The sequence below is a fragment of the Gobio gobio genome (assembly GCF_949357685.1).
Source record: "Gobio gobio genome assembly, chromosome: 4".
Classification (NCBI taxonomy): Eukaryota; Metazoa; Chordata; class Actinopteri; order Cypriniformes; family Gobionidae; genus Gobio; species Gobio gobio.
This window is the reverse complement of record NC_137100.1, coordinates 36,979,928-37,004,427: the sequence shown is the minus strand read 5'-3', so window position 1 is coordinate 37,004,427 and position 24,500 is coordinate 36,979,928. Positions and strand designations below refer to the sequence as shown.

At 36.9% G+C, this 24,500-nt stretch overlaps 1 protein-coding gene across 2 annotated transcripts in view; it reads left to right on the top strand.

Annotated features, from left to right (window-relative positions):
- ar (androgen receptor) overlaps positions 1-24,500 on the top strand; it is a 111,575-nt gene that overhangs the window by 75,097 nt on the left and 11,978 nt on the right. The window lies entirely within an intron of this gene.

The following is a 24,500-nucleotide window of genomic DNA, read 5'->3' as shown; positions in this document are numbered from 1 at the left end:
GTGTAAATTTTAGCTGCATCTAACGGTGAGGTTGTAACTTGCAAATGCCTACCGCTCACCCCTCCCTTTCGAAGCACAAGGAGAAGCTACGGTGGCCGACACAGGACAAAGATGTCGTTGTCTGAGACAGCAGAGAGTAGCTTGCGCTCAGTAGAGCAGTTTGTCCATTTACGGCTACTTTAGAAACATAGCGGTGCAAAATGGTGACTTCACTATAAGGGGACCCGCGGTGTATGTATATAGAAATGGTAATGAAGGTAATAAAAACATAAATGTATGGTCTAAAAAGTGGTCTAAATGTGTATATATATATATATATATATGTCCTACCTGCCTGTCAGTGTATGTATTTTCATACCTCTGCACACCCTGCTCACGCAGACATCACTCGTCATCATCGTGTGTCATGCTATGCAGAGTTAGACAGACGCCAGTCACTGAGCACCGTAACCGAAACAGCAGCCACCTTTTGCAGTTCCTCCTGAACCGAAACAACACGCTTATGCTGTGTTCACGCCATAACTACCGCATTTTGGAAGAGATGAAAACCTATGACATTATACATGGAGCAGTTTGTGACTCGAATTTATATATTTCAAAGGCAACACTATCATCGCCGAAATTAATCTGCAGCAGTCAGGTGGTACAGGTCAATGCTCCTTAAGTTGTTTATGTTCAGTATTATTGTAATGTTATGTGCTTTGAGACATGAGGTAGTCTTTAAAGGACAACTCCGATGAAAAATTAACAGTGAACCGTTTAATAAGATGGAAAACAGTCTCGACAAGTCGAGTCACGAACGCTGTGCTAAGTGAGCTGGTCGATAGGAATTATCGCAGTTTAGCACACCGTTCGTGGCTCGACTTGTCGAGACTGTTTTCCAAGATGGCTCCTGTCTGTATACGCGTAATGTTCTGTCTTTATAAAGTATCTTCTTATTAAACTGTTTGTACACGTACAAAGTTCCCAATGCTTCGGTTTGCATGTAGGGACCCTCATTATGCTACTGTGTTAGTGTGAGGCTATTTTGAGCCTTGTTAGTGGTATTAACTAGCGATTTAATTTTACTTATTCTGTGCCCCATTTACTAGCGTTATAAGCTAATCTGTTTTTAGAGATAAAACTCTTTACATTCGATTTTCTTGAAAACACATCTCAGAGAACGATCTACTCGGTAACCATGTGTTAATTACCCTTAGGTTCATTTTTCACCGGAGTTGTCCTTTAACGTCGTCTCTTGTGTAGGGCTGCCCCCGACTAAAGATATTCCTAGTCGACTAACACTCCTGCATTTTAGCGATTAGTCGAATAATCATTCATTTATGATATTAATATAAAAACTTGCGTATATACAAGGAAAGGTATAGTCCAAGTTGAAGTTTAACACTTCCATATGACAGAAAATGCTAAAGCATGATATTAGCGCGTTCAAAATGAAAATGAAGCGCTTAAAACAGAATAGTAAAGCGTTTAAAGTATACAGCGCTTACGGACACAAAAATCCGTGGCCGGAACATAATAGTCTAATTATAACATAAAAACAGCAATCAGACTGCCTGTGCATTTTAATAATTTATTATCAAAAATACAAACTGTAACAGTTACATGTAAAAAAAAAACACACAAAAAAAACAGTTTTGAATAAAATAAACTAAAATTCTTTCTTTAAAATAAATTAAATAAACTTTTTAGTAACTTAGGCCTAGTACAAAACAAGTACTGTAGCAAAAACGCTGTTTGGTATAAAAATACAGTGGAAAATTAATATAATTTTTATATTGTTCAAAAGGAAAATTAACAAAAACGAACAATTTAATAAATACACATGGCACATCGCACAACGGCAAAACTTAATAAAATAAAAAAAGATGGCGGTAAACAAATCAACAAGATCAAGATTCAAGATTCAAGAGTTTTATTTGTCACATACACAGTTATATACACAATATACAACTGGCAGTGACAGTTGTATATTACAACAGCCTAAGTATTTGATTAAATTGTTTAGAACAACTATATTTAAGACAAAATGTGGAACAAATAATTTAAAGAACACTAATACAAATCAAAAATATCAGAGCAAAGCCGCAAACTGCCATTAAGACAGTCTTGACCTGAAACAACAAATTGCAAACATCAGACTAATTTTTCTTACAGAATAAAAAACAACTTCTGCATTTTATAAAAACGAATAAATAAAAATATGTATTTATTTATTTGTATAGCCTACCCATTATAAAAATACCAGTTTTTTTTTATATATATAGCCTAACAGATAGCAAACAGAAACACTACAAAAAGGAAATTAAGCATTCTTACCTATAAGCTTTCAATTCGATTTTATTTTTTTCATATTATGTGAGAGGAACACCAGCTTGTCCACATTGTTGGGAAGAAGGGAGCTTCTCGACTTGTTCACAATGAAGCCGGCCTTTGAAAAGATGCGCTCTGATGGAGTGGATGTGGAAGGGATACAGTGGAGGCGTTTAGCTGCTTTAGCGAGCTTTGGATATCGATGTTAATTTTTTTGCCACCATGCCAATGGTCCCGAATCAACCTTTGTTGTATCTGCCAAGTACATTTTTAGTTCATCCTTCTCTTCTGCATGCTCCTCCTCATCAGGTCTCGTTGATCTCTCGTTGCTTTGATGTCATGTCATACACTGACTGCGCAGCCCCTGATTGCGTAATTTTTTCACATGATTTTTTTTGCGACTAACCACCTAATGAAAATGTATTCGACCAAGCCCTCTTCATATCGACTAACGTTTAGTCGACTATTTGGGGGCAGCCCTACTCTCGTGATGCTTTTGTTTGCTCCTTGCTGTATGTGTTCATGATTTTGGAGGAGAAGTGGCTTTGTAGAGCGCTCTGAAGGGAGGACGGGATCTTATTAAGGTTGCCTTCTGGAAAAGAAAATAAGGAACAATCGTGGTTCTTAATAGGAAAATAAGGGACAGAATAAGGGACACTCAAAATATTTGTACTTCTCAGTTTTTATCAGACGAATCTTCAGCTCTCCAGACTGCCATCACTTCCCGTGAGTGAGGTCAAAATAGCGGCCGGGTCATAGATATATACATAGATACCTCATTAGTGCCTGCGTGGATCATGGTGTGGATCGCTCGAATGAGGTATCTACGTATACATATCTATGACCCGGCCGCTATTTTGACCTCACCTACGGGAAGTGATGGCAGTCTGAAGAGCTAAAGCGTTCGTCTGATATGAGGTGATATATTTGCATAAATACCGTTCGGTTTATCTTAGAAACCGATCGTTTCGTGTCTTAAGACATCAATGTGTCGTCACGAGCCATGGGGTTTAATTTGAAGTTGTCTGTCCATGTTTTTTTTACTCTAATAGAATTAGAACCCATTGACAAGCATTATATGAGTGGCACACAGCAACGGTTGGAGTTGAAAATCATTTGTGTTCTACTGAAGAAACGAAGACACCTACATCTTGGATGCCTTAGGGGTCAGCAGAAAAACATAAAGTTTTCGTTTTTGGGTGAACTATCCCTTTAACTTACAATAGTGAAAGAAGACTTCCCTTTTTGATCACGTCTTCCCCCAGGGAGATTGCATGTTTTCTTGCATGGCTGAATGCTGGACTCACATTGTTTGCATCCGCCCAAACTGATTTGCCGAAATCAAAATGTGAACAGTGAAAGGGATTTGCCGAGCCACTCGCTGTGAAGCGGGAGCGACCAGCCGGCACTGGCATAGGATTCTACTGGGTCTTAAAGCCTTCCGCGAACAGCTATGTTCGCAAATCAAACAATGATCTGTCTCAAAGGAATTATTAATTCTTAATTTAAAGCGTTCTAAATTCAAGCGTATGCCTGAATATATACGGGAAAAACTGCATTCCGTATGGCTTTCATACGGAACGCTTTATTGATGCCTTAAATACAGGACGATTCCGTATTATACGGAACGGTTGGCAACCCTAGATCTTATGCTTTCAAAGCTAGCTTGCTATTGCTAGCCTCTCTGAAAATTACCTACCCTACCTTTAAACTTTCCTTATTAAAAGTGGCAAACTGGTGACATGACATTATTGACAAAAAGTTGCTAACAGTCTCGGAATAGCATATTTTATTGACAAAAAGTTGCTAACAGTCTCGGAATAGCATATTTTTGGATAATTCATTGACTTTAATTTAGAGAAAGCACTTTCATCTTACCATTGTGCAAATAATCTGTGTTGTATCAAGTTTACCCATGCATCCTGCATTTCATGTAAGATATTGAGACTTTAAGCTCAAGGTGCTATTCATTTACACTATAAGAAGGCTTAGACCAATGTGAGATGCTATTTCAATTCAAATGTAAATTTTTTATTATTCTACTCTGGTGACAGTGGACAACAATCTGATATACAGCAACAAAAGGAGACAGTATAGTACTGCCCCTTTTGGTCAGTCATAGTGCATGAAATTGTTATATCAAAAGGTTGACATGTTGATAAAGTGGTTTTTCAGAAATATGACTCCTGGGACCCAATGCAATAGAGTGCGGCATGGGACTAGATTTGATGGCCGAGTGCGGGCGGTAAGGTAGCCTACTCATGTGTGTGCGGGGACTCCAGCAAAATAGAAATATCTAAAAAAATATATATAATAAATTGTTATTTATCTATTGCACAAAAGCAACAACTAAAACAAAAAAAAACAATTTACGAGTTTCTGTTTATAACATGTTTTTGCTGCGTTGTGCAATGTAGCCAATCACGGACATATGTGTTGATATCTAAAACGAAATGGCCAATCAGATGCATTTAGGATAGAGTCCACTCTCCGCTCAAAGTGAGTTTTTGTTCAGTGCTGAATTCTGCATGCTGGCAGACCCTCTGATTATAACAAAGAAAGTGTAGACATTATGAAAGATTCATTGTGCAGTCAGCTTCATAACGGAGCTTTGTGAGATCGCGATGAACTGAGATGTCAGCTTTTTAGGAATTAGGCATTTTTAGGCATTCTGCCACGCCAAACCATGCATGCATTTTATGTTAAAATACTTGAAACTGTTTCATGGACTTTTGTACATCTGGCTAAATTCAGTCATTTATTTGAATGCAAAGTTGCAAACAAATTAGTATAGAAACTATGAAAAGAGACGTTCATAAAATAAGTCACGGGATAAATCAGAGTGGATTGATGGCCTGGAGCAACAGTTATTATCGATTGCTGATGCTGTCACGCATGTCCTCTTAAATTGCGGTCACATGAGCACAGCTCACAAAGAAGTTACTTTCAAACCAAGCAGCTTTCTGTTGGTCAAGACAAATTTGCATAACTGTAGTGAAACCTGCGAAATTGAAATTTCAGATCATGCAGATTTCTATTTATTAAATGTATTTCTCCTGTGGAAATTTGCCGGACAACATAATGTGACCACACTTCTATCTTTGAGTCTGGACAGGGGTGAGAAATAGAAGAGCTACAATAGTGATGATCACATTTGTCATGACAACAACACAAGAAACAATACACAGTACTCATTTTGTACTCATCAAGTACTCACAGTTTGTTTGTTTATTTGTTTTGCTCATTACTCTCAGTTGCTGTGGTCTTTAGACCTATCAGTTTTAGTATAAGTGGTTACAGATAATTTAGCCTGTTTTGCTTTAATGAGTCTTCACCAGCTGTATTTATTTTTTATAACTGCTGTTTAGATTCAGTAATAAAATCACTTAGTGCTTTAGTGTGTATCTGGATTCAGCTGTTATATCCATGGGCTTTACATGGTCTCTCTCTCTAAGTCTTTCTCATCAGTAAGCTGATTTTTAAGATCCTTGTTCCTTTTGAATATGGAAAGCAGCAGTGATTTTAGTGTGACTGTGGTTTGGCACATATCCCAAAATACTAAAATATGCAGATTCCACCTTACTCATGTTTTTTTTAGTGGACATCAAAATGAGAAAAGGAAAAATGCCAGATATTTTCCCCTCAACTGTGTTCTAATAAGATAACAATTTATAAATGAAATAAGAAAACATTTAATCGATAAGAGTTAAAAATGAATCGATTAAAATATTTTAATCTGAAACAATTGCATAATTTTGCAAAATAGATCATTATATATAGCATTAATTCATGGCAGATAGATTTAAAAGGATAATTCAGCCAAAAAATGATGTTGTTACAATCATTGCTATTTTTGTTTATGTCCATTAAATTAAATTAATTGTCTGTATATCAGCCAGAATTGCCGAGGCTTTCTAATAATTAACAGGTTCATGCTATTAATATTATGTCTGGCAAGTTGTTGAAGCAGCGCACTTTAATCAGTTCTCATTTGTTTGCACAAACAGCGTTCCTGAATTAAAGAGATGGTTCACCCAAAAATGAAATTTCTGTCATCATTTACGCACCCTCATGTTGTTCGAAAACTGTATGACTTTTCAATTTTGGGTAAACTATCTCTTTGGCATTAGGATTAAATTCCAACATGTAAGTAAGGTATTTACTTTTGATAAACATCTTGGGTTTGATTATAAATAAATCAAATAAAATTGTCATTCTGACCCCAACTACAAAATATTGAATTACACAGTAAATATACATCAATCACATTTTAAAAATAAATTAGAGGTAATGCACCAGGTGCTTGCCCTATATGGTTTCACTCTATAGAGTTTGTTATTTTATTTTATCATACAGAACAAAATTAATGAATTTCATGTAAAAACTCAATAATTTCATGTGTTAATGTGTTACTTTTGATAACACTATTAATAAAATAACTTAAAACCGCTAAGTCTCATGCTTTCTGATAAATTCAAAGTTGATTTTGTTTTGGAAATTTCTAAACCGAGTGTTTGCTCTCCTCAATACAACAGATCTATAAATGTCTCTCTCATTGAAGTTTCTAAACTCGTATGCTCTGTTTTGTAAACCTCAGAACGCCTCATCATCACAGATTAATACATCTTTCATCACACCAATTATTCAGACTCATTAAACAATTACACAATTAAACTGTACATTTGATGTGGTTGGCTCTTATTCAGCCTTTTAATCTGACAGTTTTGTGTGGGTGACATTGTAGTATTTCAGGAGGCGTTCCAGGTGAAAATTCAGACGTCTGTTCTCAGTATAGCCTTGTAAACGTTGAATGAGTTAAAGCAATATGCCTCAAGAAGACTGATTTCACCATGGTTTACTAATTATAATAATCAACTTACACCAAGTAATATAGTTTCTTATCCTAACTGTAGACGGTTTACTCTTGCATCATGATGCATTAATATAGAATTCAGTTGATGTGCAGACACAGGTGTGTCTTTGAACAGGGCTAAGATAGCAGAGATGGTACCATCCATTTTATACATTTGAGTTCTGCCTCCTCTTGTCAGAAAAAAGGAAATTTGTTAGAACATTGACCCACTGTCCCATTTCTCTGACCAAGACAAATTGTGTGTTTGTTTGTGTGTGGTGACACGAAAAGCAATGTGTATTGGTAAGGTTCTGTGAGTCACAAAATGATCAGAGTGTTGCTGGTCTTTAACAGGACGTGGTGTCCTAGAGACAGGCCAAGCAACGAAGCACAGGTAATCTCTCTCCCCAAGGCCCATGAAATCTACTGCTTTAGTCTTAATCTGACTGAATCTTTTCTTTGCCTAAGAAGGGGTGGTTAAGAGATAAAGTGTGTAGAAAGCTGAACAGAGAGAGGAAAAAAGAGAAGAAAATAGAGAGACAAAAAGAGAAACAGGGTAGAGACAACCTGTCACAGAGATGACAAATAAAATAAAAAAACTTTCAGCAGCTTCTAATAAAAACTACACATGACCTTAAGCTCAGATGATTTTGAAGGACTAAAGGAAGATAATGTAGCAACCTGTTGGTGGAAATATTGGAAATCTTTTATCTTTTCACACGCTGAACAGGCCAAATCCTCAGTAAAACAAGCTGTAAAGCTGCGCTGATCTAAAGAGGAAAGCGTTTAGACACACGCTCACGCAGAATTACATTCACTTCATTCTTCATGGTGGCAATGCAGTATAGCAATGCAGATGCCAGCAGGCTTCAGAGGAACTTCAGTAACTAGAGGACTTACAGCACATTCCTCTTGTTGGTTCCCAGGATCTTCAGCTAATTGTAAATGATGACCCCTGAAGTTCTAATGATTTTTTTAATGTGATAATGTACAGTGTTGGTTGACTGTGAACATGCACATATCATTTTCAGTGGAAGGGGCGCTGTAAACTCTCTTTTGATTAACTAATGGTTATATCACATAATGTAAAAGCCCTTCATCCTGTCCGTCAGTTCATCGCAAAGTTTAGCCATACTTTTCTTAAACTAAATGTGAAATGTAAAAACAGGATGTACCACAAATTGCTCTTTCAGAATAGACTATTATATAGTTCCATTTTTAAAAATGATAAAAAAATAAGAATAAGATCTTACACCTTGCTGTACCATAGAATGTGAAAATGGCTTCAATACTGCATTGATAAAAACTGATGTTCTCAAATAGTCAATAATGCAATAGTTTAAGCCAGAAAAAGACTATTTACAGCAAACAGAGTGTTTTCTGTAGACAATCACAGTCTATAGCAATTAGACTTACTTTAAGAGAATAATTGATTGCATTGGTATTCATATACAGCATGCTTGTGGTTTTAATGTAAAAACCACTTGCAAATTCATGCATGCTCATTGTGTAGGTGTGTCAGGTGTTACAATGCCGTGCCGCACTCTATTGCATTGGGTCCCACGAGTCATGTTATAATGTGTGTATTTTAGGCGAATCCCTATAGAATATAAACTCTATCAAGAATGATAGCATTTTTAGAAAGCACCTGGAGCAAAACAGCAGACGCAGATCAACTGACTCAAGCAAAGGAAACAAAAAAGGGAACAAGGTTCAAGGCAATAAGACAAATAAATAATAAAATATATATATATATATTGCAGATATGCCCAGCATATATAAACATTGCCCACATATTTGGAAAAAAAAAACTTTATTTGTTGTCTATAATACATAAACATATAACACATTTGAATAAAATCAAAAAGGATCTCTACATTTTGAAATATATTATGATATATGTTTGACTGAAATTGAAATATGTTTTCAATTTCAAAAATATTTCACTGAGCTTCACTGTGTACAATATACACTCACCTAAAGGATTATTAGGAACACCTGTTCAATTTCTCATTAATGCAATTATCTATTTAACCAATCACATGGCAGTTGCTTCAATAGAGACAGAGCGACACGCGTCATAATCTGAAGACCACGCCCACCGGGGGGGGAAACAATCAAACCGTCTCCATTGACTTTGCATTGCGGGAGGCTGCCTCCTTGGCATTTCGGACTTATAACAAAAAACTGAACAATGTATAAAAGCTGATATGTGACAAGGTGTACAGCAAACAAGCTAAACAAAACCTAAACAGAAGCAAAAACCCAGACGTTTTTATAAGCTGTTGACCCAAAAAACGAGCGTTTAAGTACAAAAAAGTGGAATCAGGCCATTGAGACAGAGCGTGCGGGTCATATTACACTGAGAACTACACACACTACAGGGGAACGTAATCAGCGACAGGAAATATCATATATAAAACGAACATTTGGATATTTGACTTAACAGTGACAACATGTTTACCACACACATAGACATATTGAGACATACTGAGTGTCAGGATCCCAAAATGTACCCATTCTTCCTGCTGAAGCTTCACTTCGTTTTGCCTGTATCCAATTTAATCTTCTTAAACGCTCGTTTTTTTGGGTCGACAGCTTATAAAAACTTATTTCTGTGTTTTTTAGCTTGTTTGCTGTACACCTTGTCACATATCAGCTTTTAGACATTGTTCTGTCTTTTGTTATAAGTCCGAAATGACAAGGATGCAGCCTCACGCAATGCAAAGTCAATGGAGAGCGTTGGATTGTTTCCCCCCCCCCGGTGTGGGCATGGCCTAAATACGCTCTGTCTCTATGCATTTAGGGGTGTGGTCCTGGTCAAGACAATCTCCTGAACTCCAAACTGAATGTCAAAATGGGAAAGAAAGGTGATTTAAGCAATTTTGAGTGTGGCATGGTTGTTGGTGCCAGAGTATTTCTGAGTCTGAGTATTTCAAATAACCACTCGTTACAACCGAGGTATGCAGCAAAGTATTTGTGAAGCCACAACAAGCACAACCTTGAGGCGGATGGGCTACAACAGCAGAAGACCCCACCGGGTACCACTCATCTCCACTACAAATAGGAAAAAGAGGCTACAATTTGCACGAGCTCACCAAAATTGGACAGTTGAAGACTGGAAAAATGTTGCCTGGTCTGATGAGTCTCAATTTCTGTTGAGACATTCAGATGGTAGAGTCAGAATTTGGCGTAAACAGAATGAGAACATGGATCCATCATGCCTTGTTACCACTGTGCAGGCTGGTCGTTGTGGTGTAATGGTGTGGGGGATGTTTTCTTGGCACACTTTAGGCCCCTTACTGCCTATTGGGAATCGTTTAAAGGGGTGGTAAACCACAATTTCACTATTCTAACTTTAGCTAGCGTGTAATGTTGCTGCGTGTAATAGCGTGTAATAAACAACATCCGCAAAGTTACAACGTTCAAAGTTTAAAGCAAAGGGAGATATTTGCTTTTAAAGAAATCAATTTCTAAGAACTACAGCAAACGGCCAGCAGGCGACTACACACATTCCTCCAGGGTTGGTGACATCACCAGCCTTAATATTTACATAAACCCCTCCTCCGAGAATATTAAATACCGGGGGGGGGGGGGGCATTTTGTATCGCGGCGCTGTTGTGGTATAGTTAGGCTGGAGTGTTGTTGCCGCGATGCCGAGGAAACGCTGTTATTTTCATCCGGATTGCAGGTCTGGGGTACTTGCTTTGTTCAGCCTTCATAGGGACAGGGGTGCGTTGCAGAGCGTTTAACACACAGCATGTTATATGCACGTGTGTATGAGACAGAAGGGAACAGGCGCGCGCGGGGCTCCCGCAGCACATCTCACGGAGGAAAACTTCCACCATCTTCGCGAGTTAAATGCCGGATTTGCACAACGTCAGCTGCGTGAGACAAACGCGGCCAGTGTGTAAATGCACGACGCGCGCGGGGCTCCCTCCCGCAGCACATTTCACGGAGGAAAATTCACGTTTGACGTTTCCGACAAACGTGCACTGCGGTTAGCGAATCACAACACACTGGGCCAGCTAACCAATCTGAGCCCACTGCGTATTTTTGAGGGACTGGCTTCATACAACCCGGAAAGCATCAGACCGTTTTACAAGGAGGGACAGAGCAGTGTAGAATAAAGGTCAAATATATGAAAAATAATGATTTTTTTTTTAAAACGAAGCATGAACACATGTTACAGTGCACCCCACAAACACAATCAAGCCTTAAAAAAAATGTGTTTTACCACCCCTTTAAATGCCACGGCCTACCTGAGCATTGTTTCTGACCATGTCCATCCCTTTATGACCACCATGTACCCATCCTCTGATGGCTACTTCCAGCAGGATAATGCACCATGTCACAAAGCTCAAATCATTTCAAATTGGTTTCTTGAACATGACAATGAGTTCACTGTACTAAAATGGCCCCCACAGTCACCAGATCTCAACCCAATAGAGCATCTTTAGGATGTGGTGGAACGGGAGCTTCGTACCCTGGATGTGCATCCCACAAATCTCCATCAACTGCAAGATGCTATCCTATCAATATGGGCCAACATTTCTAAAGAATGCTTTCAGCACCTTGTTAAATCAATGCCACGTAGAATTAAGGCAGTTCTGAAGGCGAAAGGGGGTCAAACACAGTATTAGTATGGTGTTCCTAATAATCCTTTAGGTGAGTGTATATTTAGCATATATGTTAAAAAAAATTGGCCAGTTATTTTTTTTGCAGAATGGGTAGGATGGGCAAATGACTGTAATTTCTGAAAATAGTTATTATTAGAGAAGCTAAAGAAAAAAGCCTTCTATGTGTAATTTTTAAACGTTGCCCCTGACAGGTGCAGGTGCTGGTTTATCTAGGTGCTGTATTTTAAAGAACTATAATGACCGTAAAACTGGCTTCTTATTTTTTCAGGAGCATTTTATGGGACTTCAGGGGATGGCAGGGTATCAGGGCTGTAATTATCAGACGGGGTGTCGTTATAGTGATGCGCCATGTCACAGTTTTAGCAACGATGGCCCAATGTGCGCATTTTGTGTGTGCGTGTGTGTGAGAGGGAGAGAGAGAGACTTGGTGATTTGTGGTGTCAGATGACACTTCTTCCTTGTTTCCTCCCCTGACACATGAACTTTTTTTTTTGTTTTGAGTGGGGAAAAAAACAGAAATCTTTCAGGTTCTAAGTAGGCAACTGAGACAGTTCACAGATCCCCTCCGGCTCTGGACTGTGGCCTATTCATTGCTCTTTTTGATGTATTAATGTTTGACTCATAATCTTATCCCCCTTCAGAATTATATAAACTTCACTTAGGAGCCACTGGGAGTTTACAGACAGAAACTGACTTGAAAATCTCAAGTTTGGAGACAGTTTAACTCAAGGCCTTGGTTTGTAGGTGTAGGTATGTTTAGAAGGAAGGCACAGCTCCTTCTCTGGGTGCCTGTATTATGTGAAAGTATCTTTAAATGTATAGAATGATTGTAGGTGGGTTTTGTGCCAGTCTCTTGACAAACTTGACAGCTGTTTAGCTCCATAATTAAATCATCTCATAACCATCTTAACCAGTGTAAATTATGAATTGTAATGGAAGAAGCAGTAAAATAGCGGATAACATGCAAATGTGCTGTACTGTATACTGTTTGGGAAAGGTACACTTGCTTTTTGAAATGTTGTTATTTTATTTTCATGGATAATAAAGCAAATAAAATAAATAACAGTGGAAAGCACAACTGTTTTCAACATTGATAATAATAATAATAATAATAATAATAATAATAATAATAATAAATGTTTCTTGAGCATCAAATCATTATATTAGACTGATTTCTGAAGGATCATGTGACAGTAGCCGCGTTTCCATTACCCTTCAAATTGCGCAAATTGAAATTGCGAATTGAAAATACGCCCAATGGAAATGCGTCAATTTCGCAAAAACTCCCATATATCGCAAAAAAGTTTTTACGCTCGCATGAGGTGGTTTTTCAGGCAATTCGAAAAAGGAAATTTTCGCAAAACTGCAATGGAAACAGTTTTTCCGCATTTACAGGTCACCTGGTACGGTCACGCATTGCTCTCACATAGGGCCTACATATCATTTTTTTTCCACTCAAGTATGTACGAGATCTTATGTCGTTAAAACGACATATATTTTCTCCTAATAAGGAAAGTGGCGTAACTTTATAATGACGGACCCCGGTGCAACCACAAATATCATAACTATCTATAGGCCTACTGTAATTATGACATATAGCCTATTCAAGAAATGTATTAAAACAGAAAGACACTATAGTTTCAGCCTTGCTCAAAGACTAGGTCAATCCATTCCCGACGATCTTGGTTTGCTTCTTATTTATTAAATATAGCCTACAGCCAAATAGTTGATTAAACATCGATCAAAATTAAAATACAATTTATACAAAACGAAATTAATTTTAAAGAAAGACTTTCTAGAAAACACAATTCAATTGTGCTCAAAATCCATGTCTCCAGACATATGCGCATCTGATTATGTAGCCTTACTCATGCTGCTCACTTTTCATAATCAACATATGAAATTAAAAGATTATAATATTTAGACATAGCCTAACTATATGAAACTAAATAGGCTACGTTTTCTTTAACCCTCTTTCCGACGAAGTCGTTGTCGCCTTTTGATGAATTTTGTCCTTATTCCAGCGGAAACTTAAAATACTCCGTCATTTTTAGCCATACAGATAAGTGCAAGACATAATTATAAACTATAAACTGTCTACTTTTATTTGTGTACACTCACGATAACAGCAAAGGCCGTGGACTCAGGGAACAGATTATTTTGCACTCCACTCCAAACGCTGTCTTCATTTCAAAAATATATTTTGTTTATTAAACGCAAAGTTTTTCATTTCAAAAGCATTTCTAAATTCAGTTTATATTTCCAAAAAACAAAATTCTGAGCCAAAATAACGAAGTGGTAAAAAAAACGTTGAGTTACCACCATGCAAATTCAAACTTTTCGCTCGTCTCTGTAGCCTATGTGGCAATGCGTCACAATAACCTGGCGTATGTAAAAGTCGATCAATCTTTACAGATGATGGTATGTTTGGACAGAAGACGAGTTCTTTATTAAACGCATAAAAAAACAATAGAATATAAAATGCCACAATTTATCATAACACCTCATATGTGCCGCTCAAGTATAAGGTGCTTTCCTTGCCATCAGTGGTATAACACGCACGTCTCTTTCCATTAAAAATAATGGCGTGCGGTGGCTGGGATATACATAAACCTAACAACATACGTAGCATGATTTTTGGAATGATTTATCACGAGAGGAAAAAAATGTTTTAGTCGCATAACATCAGTTAATGGAAACGCTGTCATTTCGCAATATTTTTTTGTCGAGTTTTAGAAAATATCGCAAAAGTTTTGCGCAAATCTGTAATGGAAACGCGGCTAGTGAAGACTGACCGATGCTGAAGATTCAGTTTTACCATCAAAGCAATAAATAAAATTTTAAAATATATTAAAATAAAAATAAAAAAACTGTTATTTTAAATTGTAATAATGTTTCACAATATTACCTTTTTTAATCAAATAAATGCATTCTTGAAGAACATAAGAGACTGCTAAAACATTGAAAAATCTTACCAACCCCAAACTTTTCAACAGTAGAATGTGTGTGTATGTGTGTGTGTGTGTGTGTGTGTGTGTGTGTGTGTGTGTGTGTGTGTGTGTGTGTGTGTGTGTGTGTGTGTGTGTGTGTGTGTGTGTGTGTGTGTGTGTGTGTGTGTGTGTGTGTGTGTGTGTGTGTGTGTGTGTGTGTGTGTGTGTGTGTGTGTGTGTGTGTGTGTGTGTGTGTGTGTGTGTGTGTGTGTGTGTGTGTGTGTGTGTGTGTGGACTGGTAATCATCACGTTATGGGGACAAAATGTCCCCACAAAGATAGCAATATCCGAAATCCTCATCCTTGTGGGGACATTTTTAGGTCCCCATGAGGAAAACATCTTATAAATCAGACTAAGTGATGTTTTTTGAAAATGTGAAATTGCAGAATGTCTCCTGTGAGGGTTAGGTTTAGGGGCAGGGGCAGTGTAGGGGGATAGAATATACGGTATGTACGGTATAAAAACCATTACGCCTATGGAAAGTCCCCATAAAAGATGAAAACACTACATGTGTGTGTGTGTGTGTGTGTGTGTGTGTGTGTGTGTGTGTGTGTGTGTGTGTGTGTGTGTGTGTGTGTGTGTGTGTGTGTGTGTGTGTGTGTGTGTGTGTGTGTGTGTGTGTGTGTGTGTGTGTGTGTGTGTGTGTGTGTGTGTGTGTGTGTGTGTTTCTTATAAAGACATCAGACAAAGCAGATTTATTGCTCTTTTTGCTCTTTAATTTACACACACAAACAACACTGATACATTGATGATTATCAAATTCCACCATACAAAGGTTGCAAATCACTTTATTTTTGTTAAACATTCCATCTATTTTTGATTTTTGATTGGACTTTTCCGTTTAGAAGGTCTTTCTCCATAAATGACTAATAAATGGGAGCTCCGCTAGGGGATTTTGTGTTTTGTGCTGTTTTACTTTGCTATACTTTGGAGACAAATTTGTTATCTGCTAAATGTGACAGAACCTGCCTTTGTAGACATTTGGGCATGTGCTCATTTAGGAAACTAATTCAGTTTTTTTTTTTTTTTAATACTAAAAGTGCTAATAGTTTTCTTTTAGGGGTAGGTCTGGGTAGCCTATCTCTGTAGTCATTATATTCAGCTTGTATAAAAAATGTTAGTCTATGATATGTTTTCATGTACTTACTTTAGTAAATGTGTGTATGTCTGGACACTAAACAGTCAGATTAGATAAATGCATGCACTGTTAAAGAATATTAATGACTTTATACATATTTATATATAATCACATGCGTTAACTCGACTGTCCTAGTAAAAAATAGTTGATCTTCGTTTTAAGAATATTGATGGGTAGTAACAGTGAAAAATGTGCTTTTAAATGATTTTATAGCTTTGGCTAAAACCACTGGTATTTTTCGTAATTTGTCAGTCTAGTCTCTTTTCTCATTAAATTTTTGCTCACTCCTCCTAACAGAACAAATCATATTTCAGGTCCACTTACAGCTCCGGCTCAGCTTAGTAACAGATGGCTTCACATTGATCTTCCTTGTGTATGTCACATACAGTGCAAAATAATGCAGTCTCTTTAGGATGCTTGACTCTTGCACTCTGACTCTGACTGAGCCAAGACAGCACTGTAAATCCTTTGATGTCATCTTCGGGTTCCTGGAGACTTCCTGCAGAATCTTTCAATCAGCTCTTGGGATGAATCGAGCATGGTTAGATTGCCAGTGATGTGAAATCTTTTCCATTTGTAGATGAATTGTCGATGATCTTTGTGTGGTTGTGACTGAAGTGATGGACTACAAAAGGCTTGGAAATGGATGCAAAACGCTTTCCAAGACTCACAACAGCTAAGACCAAACCAGGCCACATGTTTCTGATGTTTATATAAGGCTTCTTAGTCTTTCTTAAGGTTTTACCATGCTGAAAAAAAATCCAGCGTTGCTGGTCCCCAGCATGGGATGCTGTTTGCTGCTTTCCTGCATGGGAAGCAGGTGTGCTGGTGAATCAGCATAAGGTATGTTTTGCACGCTGGGATCAGCTTTGGATGCTGGTGTACTGGTGGACCAGCATATGTTGTCTTTTGGGTGCTGCTGATATGATCCCAGCAACGAAGCACAGGTAATCTCTCTCTCTAAGGCCCATGAAATCTAGTGCTTTAGTCTTAATCTGACTGAATCTTTTCTTTGCCTAAGAAGGGGTGGTTAAGAGATAAGGTGTGTAGAAAGCTGAACAGAGAGAGGAAAAAAGAGAAGAAAATAGAGAGACAAAAAGGGAAACAGAGACAACCTGTCACTGAGATGACAAATTAAAAAAAAACTTTCAGCAGCTTCTAATAAAAACTACACATGACCTTAAGCTCAGATGATTTTGAAGGACTAAAGGAAGATAATGTAGCAACCTGTTGGTGGAAATATTGGAAATCTTTTATCTTTTCACACGCTGAACAGGCCAAATCCTCAGTAAAACAAGCTGTAAAGCTGCGCTGATCTAAAGAGGAAAGCGTTTAGACACACGCTCACGCAGAATTACATTCACTTCATTCTTCATGGTGGCAATGCAGTATAGCAATGCAGATGCCAGCAGGCTTCAGAGGAACTTCAGTAACTAGAGGACTTACAGCACATTCCTCTTGTTGGTTCCCAGGATCTTCAGCTAATTGTAAATGATGACCCCTGAAGTTCTAATGATTTTTTTAATGTGATAATGTACAGTGTTGGTTGACTGTGAACATGCACATATCATTTTCAGTGGAAGGGGCGCTGTAAACTTTCTTTTTATTAACTAATGGTTTTATCACATAATGTAAAAGCCCTTCATCCTGTCTGTCAGTTCATCGCAAAGTTTAGCCATACTTTTCTTAAACTATCCCCCACAACTATTTTCGACATTGATAATAATAATAATAATAATAAATGTTTCTTGAGCATCAATTCTTCATATTAGACTGATTGGTAACACTTTACAATAAGATTTTATTAGTTAACATTAGTTAATGCATTAGTTAACATGAACTAACCATGAACAACACCTCTGTTCAGCATTAGTTCATCTTTAACGTTAGTTAATAAAAATACAGCTGTTCATGGTTTGTTCATGTTAGTTCACAGTGCATTAACTAATGTTAACAAGATTTTAATAATGCATTAGTAAATGTTGAAATGAACATTAACAAAGATAAATAAATGCTTTATGCGTGCAGTTCATTAGTTCATGTTAACTAATGTAGTTCACTAATGTTAACTAATGAACCTTATTGTAAAGTGTTACCGACTGATTTCTGAAGGATCATGTGACACTGAATACTGACTGATGCTGAAGATTCAGTTTTACCATCACAGCAATAAATTACATTTTAAAATATATTAAAATAAAAAAACTGTTATTTTAAATTGTAATAATATTTCACAATATTACTCTTTTACTATTTTTTTTATCAAATTAATGCATTCTTGGAGAACATAAGAGACTGCTAAAACATTGAAAAATCTTACCAACCCCAAACTTTTCAATAGTAGAATGTGTGTGTGTGTGTGTGTGTGTGTGTGTGTGTGTGTGCGTGCGCGCGTGTGTGTGTGTGTGTGACGTGTGTGTCTTTATAAAGACATCAGACAAAGCAGATTTATTGCTCTTTTTGCTCTTTAATACACACACAAACAACACAGATACATTGATGATTATCAAATTCCACCATACAAAGGTTGCAAATCACTTTATTTTTGTTAAACATTCCATCTATTTTTGATTTTTGATTTGACTTTTCTGTTTAGAAGGTCTTTCTCCATAAATGACTAATAAATGGGAGCTCCGCTAGGGGATTTTGTGTTTTGTGCTGTTTTACTTTGCTATACTTTGGAGACAAATTTGTTATCTGCTAAATGTGACAGAACCTGCCTTTGTAGACATTTGGGCATGTGCTCATTTAGGAAACTAATTCAGTTTTTTTTTTAAATACTAAAAGTGCTAATAGTTTTCTTTTAGGGGTAGGTCTGGGTAGCCTATCTCTGTAGTCATTATATTCAGCTTGTATAAAAAATGTTAGTCTATGATATGTTTTCATGTACATACTTTAGTAAATGTGTGTATGTCTGGACACTAAACAGTCAGATTAGATAAATGCATGCACTGTTAAAGAATATTAATGACTTTATACATATTTATATATAATCACATGCGTTAACTCGACTGTCCTAGTAAAAAATAGTTGATCTTCGTTTTAAGAATATTGATGGGTAGTAACAGTGAAAAATGTGCTTTTAAATGATTTTATAGCTTTGGCTAAAACCACTGGTATTTTTCGTAATTTGTCAGTCTAGTCTCTTTTCTCATTAAATTTTTGCTCACTCCTCCTAACAGAACAAATCATATTTCAGGTCCACTTACAGCTCCGGCTCAGCTTAGTAACAGATGGCTTCACATTGATCTTCCTTGTGTATGTCACATACAGTGCAAAATAATGCAGTCTCTTTAGGATGCTTGACTCTTGCACTCTGACTCTGACTGAGCCAAGACAGCACTGTAAATCCTTTGATGTCATCTTCGGGTTCCTGGAGACTTCCTGCAGAATCTTTCAATCAGCTCTTGGGATGAATCGAGCATGGTTAGATTGCCAGTGATGTGAAATCTTTTCCATTTGTAGATGAATTGTCGATGATCTTTCAGTGTGGTTGTGACTGAAGTGATGGACTACAAAAGGCTTGGAAATGGATGCAAAACGCTTTCCAAGACTCACAACAGCTAAGACCAAACCAGGCCACATGTTTCTGATGTTTATATAAGGCTTCTTAGTCTTTCTTAATGTTTTACCATGCTGAAAAAAAATCCAGTGTTGCTGGTCCCCAGCATGGGATGCTGTTTGCTGCTTTCCTGCATGGGAAGCAGGTGTGCTGGTGAATCAGCATAAGGTATGTTTTGCACGCTGGGATCAGCTTTGGATGCTGGTGTACTGGTGGACCAGCATATGTTGTCTTTTGGGTGCTGCTGATATGATCCCAGCAAGACCACAAGAAAACTTGCGTATGTGTTACATACCAAGACAATTGTCCAATTCATTTTAGAGGAAAAACAGAAAAGAAAAACACATGTTGCAGGTTACATGTTTATTGGTACACAGCTCAGTTTTCATATGGTCCCAATCTATAGAGAGTAAAATGAACACTGAAGCAATGTTGCATTTAGTTAAAATAAAGTAGATTGGTTAAACATTATTTTAAGGTGACGTATTTACATTTTACTTACTCAAGTAAGTACCGAGTAATATTAATTAACTACATGTACTTACTTAGTGTTAGGGTTTGGTTTAGATTCAGTTATAACCTGTAATTATACTTTACTTACTGTTATTGCTATAGTAAGTACATGTAGTAACATGTAGTGAACTATGTCACCTTAAAATAAAAGTGTTACCAGTAGATTTACTCTACAAGTGATGATTGACCATTAGTGATGGCACCTGCGGTTAACAAGAAAATTTGAGGAATAACAAGAACAGAAAAAAGAGAAGAGACTAGCAGACAGCACACAAACTAATTAGATTAAATCAACTGCAAATGAAATCAATGTATCTCACCAGAGGATGTTTAAACAACTCTGTCAGCATCATCACCATGTTCAATTATTATAAACCATAGCTTTTCTTTCATATAGTACATGTTTAAAAGTTGTTGAAGTCTGTTTGAAGTCACCAATATTGTGATTAGTGTTCCCTTTAGTTTGGCACTTGGCCACTGGCTTTGGTTAAATTAATTCTCTTTCAGCAATTGTTGAAAGTACATGCTATCACTATTGTCTACAATATGGGACAACAGAACTGTTTGTGTTTCATGTAGAAAAACCTAACTCCCAAATAAAAAATAACTATTATTAGAATAAAACTTTACTCTAGCTTTCACAGTTATAATTATTGCAATATCATCATATCCGATTTTTTTTTTTAATTATGGAAGTGAGAACATACATTATTAACACATTTTTGTCCAGAATATCAAGAATATTAGGACTATAAGTCCTGCATCAATTCAGTCTTCCTCGTAATTTGTAGCCTAAACAAAATAATTCAAAGCATATAACTGACACCGCAAGGCAAACTGCACATTATCGACATTGTACTCCAAACCTAACGTCCTCAATTACCTACTAAAGAAATTTGACAACTTTGGGGCACTATATTCATTTTGTACCTACAATATTCTAAGATAAACGTTAACTTTATAGTTATTTATAGCAATGTTTAGAATATGATATCAATAAAATACGTTTTTCCAATTATAGGCTACTTCAAAGGATTATTGCCGCTTCCATAGGCACGAGTGTATACTTTACCAACTATGAATGTTTTTGCTAGTGGCCTATTTATCTGTATTTAAATATCAGACAGAAACATAAAATAAACATTATATGGTTGAAAACACTGATGAGCGCTGAGCACGTCTGTCTCTGGCTCAGCGCCAGCTAAAGCACAAACGCAGATTTGAATTTAGCAGTTGATGACGTGATATTATTTTTTATCTTCTGGATCATACATTCAAATAGCTCAAAAATCTGAGGGGGCACGTGACGCCTCTGACGGGAGTTCCCAAATGAGCATTTAAGTCTTTTAAAACGGCAACTTTCAATTTTGAACTTTTGTTATCTAGTTGCTATTAACTGTCCCATTGAAAGTGCTATTCTCATAACCTATTATTGAACAAACTGCTATGATTACGCTGTTATTTAGCATCTTTGTTTTTATATCTCTAAATGTTTTTGTTTTACTATGTACACAAGCTTTTTTAACTGATTTGTGCACAGATCCTTTGAAACATTGAACTTTGTTTTTCAAAACTTCAGATGACATTGATTAATAATATAATTAAATCTAAAACAATTTTCAAAAATGTCATCTATATCTTTAATTCAGTAGTATTATATTACATCACTTTTGATTCATTTAAAATGCAAACACAATACGATATATGAGTACAAAAATCAAAATAGCAAATGAGAAAACAATGTTTTAAGAAATGTCTGACATATTCCTTTTTATAACTTTATTTGCTAGTTTAAGTAAGCCTCAATAAGCATTCATACAAAGGTGAAAAAAAATGTATCTATTTACATCTACACTGTGCATTATTTTATTAATTTGTTTTTGTTCAAATGTTTAGTTGTGCAACTAAAGCCCTGATCGTCCCGTTCCTGTTGACAAATACAAATAGCAGACAGCACACAAGTGTGGTTGTAAAACCGTCGCACAAAATACATTTGTTTATGGTAACCGAGCTACTGAACAGAGCAGATGGCGGCGGACAAACGGATTGCCCAGCCCTCTTCCCTGACACGTTTGAATTCTGTCTGTAATAGCGCTTGAATAGTTTCACCTTTCAGACTCAAATGACACTGTGGATCAGTTTACAACTAAATGCATCCTATCTGTTTCTCGCTTCCACACATTGTCACGCTAGCACTCTTCTTTTTCTCCTCCTTTCTCTTCTTTGTGTTAATGTATGTTGTTATTGTTGTCTTCATTGGTTAAGAGCTTAGAAATAATGAGTCCCTGGTGTAATGTGATCAGCTCCATCAGTTGTTTCAATGACATAATTTTGCAAATGATCACACCTACTCCAAAGTTGTGATAACCATAGAGTGAAGTCACACATCCAAAGAAATGAACATCACAGAAAATAAAATAAACCCTGACAGGGTGATCAGGTGTTGCATCATCCTGCAGGTCTCAGATGTACGACTATTTCATGATTTTAAGCTACAACGTAACATGTCTTTTTCTATTTGAAGTTCTCTCATAAAGGTTTTCTTGCTTTATCTGGTTGCTCTTGAACTTTTAGCCGCTTTTTTTTTGTTGCTCACTATATATGTGACCTGCTCATTTTATATACTTAGTCTCTGCTAAGTATATAATTATTGTTTCTAGAATGGCCTCTAAAAAGAGAACAGTTTTTGACAGAATTAAGAGATTTATTTCAAACATAGCGCACATTAAATAATTACCACATTAAGTGATTTGTTTTTTCCTCCATAATAAAATCAACTATTTCAAAGCAGAAAAGTTCTTTGTTTAGAAGTTAATTTGTTTGTTTGTTCATTCTCACAAATTGTTCTGTGAGTTCATGCCTGTTTAAAAAACTTTTAAGACTGAAAACTTGTGGCATCCTGTTACTTATTGCCGAAAAGTCCCAAAACTGTTTTTCTGCCAGTGAGTCTTTATGCACAAATCTGTCATTATGGCTTAAAGTTCACATCAGTCAAAACTTTTTTTTACAGATTCTGAGTGGAGCCCAGAATGCCAAAAACTCTCAAAAAAACATTTTCTCTCAAATAACCGTAAACTGTTCACTTATCTACGGCATTCGCCATTGAGTGCTGGCTTCTCACTCATCTGTGAAGTTTTAACACATTCACCTCGTTCCTCCAGTTACTCTTCCAAGTCTGAGAGGATTTTGTCAGCATCGCCATTTACCCAAGTATTCATGCACCTTCAGAGAAACACCATTGGATGACTTCACTGTCACATGTCTGCCTGTGTGTTTGGTCTTTCTGTTGTGTTTTGATTGTCACATGTTCTTTTGTCTTAGTTTCCCGCCACTTGTCTGTTTCCTGGGTTACCCTCATTAGTTTAGTTCTGTTCGGCTGTGTTTAGTTAATTATCTTGGTTCTGTTTGCTATTTAATATCCTCTTGTTCACTCAGTCTTTGTTTAGTCAATGTTATGTTGGAGTGTATTTCCCTGTCGTTCTGTTTGTGCCTTAGCGTCATTATACGGCATATTCCTGCTTCACCAACCGTTACATTCACATGTGTTTTGAAAGTTTTGAGTTCACCCAAAGGAGTCAGTTTCACTTTAGAGATAAAGTGATGTTGCATCATCTCTCGTGGGCGGACTTTATCTTTTTAAGAGTACTGGATATGGACTTACGCTTGTTTAAATTGGCATCTGAAGCCATCGCTGTGCAAAGCTGATTTGCACGATTGGTGTATATTTGCTACAGTTTGTAGTCTGAATGTTAACATTATTAGATAGAATATGTCAAATTAGAGGTCTTTCTACAGCTTATTTGAAGTTGACTCAAACTCAAACATAAACTTTAGATCTCAGTTCTACTCCATATTGAAAGCACATCAGAAAAACTGCAAATCTAGGTACAGAAGACAGTGTTTTGCAGCAGCAACTTTTGTGGTATTTGCCATCTACGTTATATTTTTGCTTGTATTTGCTTGAGAGAAGCACGGTGGTGGCATCTTTGGCACCTTGCCATGAGTTTACAGCAAACCCATAGGCTTTTGGTAAACCACCTCGGGATAAAGTTGTAATCTTGCTTTCTCCCCTTATGTTGCTTTACCACACTTCATATTAGACCACAAGCAGAGAGGCTCCTTTCTCTCGTCAGCAAAATTGGAGCCTCCTTTTTGTGGGGATCTCAGAGGGCTGAGTCATTTTCACTCGAGTTTGTCCTCTTAGCCAGCAACGAAGAGATTTTTAGGCATTTAAATCAGCGGTCTCACAAATGAATCGGTTTTTTTTCTTAATAGAGGCTCCCCTCCCCCCCAATTTTGGATCTGTGTTTGTAATGCACCATTAAAGTCTGTGAGTTGTAAATCATCTCAACCGATAGTCTTTCATTCCTCACCCTAACGCTGCCCATTGAATAATGAGCATCTCTGATTTATAATTCAGAGTGGAGAGCGTGAGTATTAAGCATCATAACGAAACCACAGGCACTCACTGGAGCAGAAGCAAAACTATTGC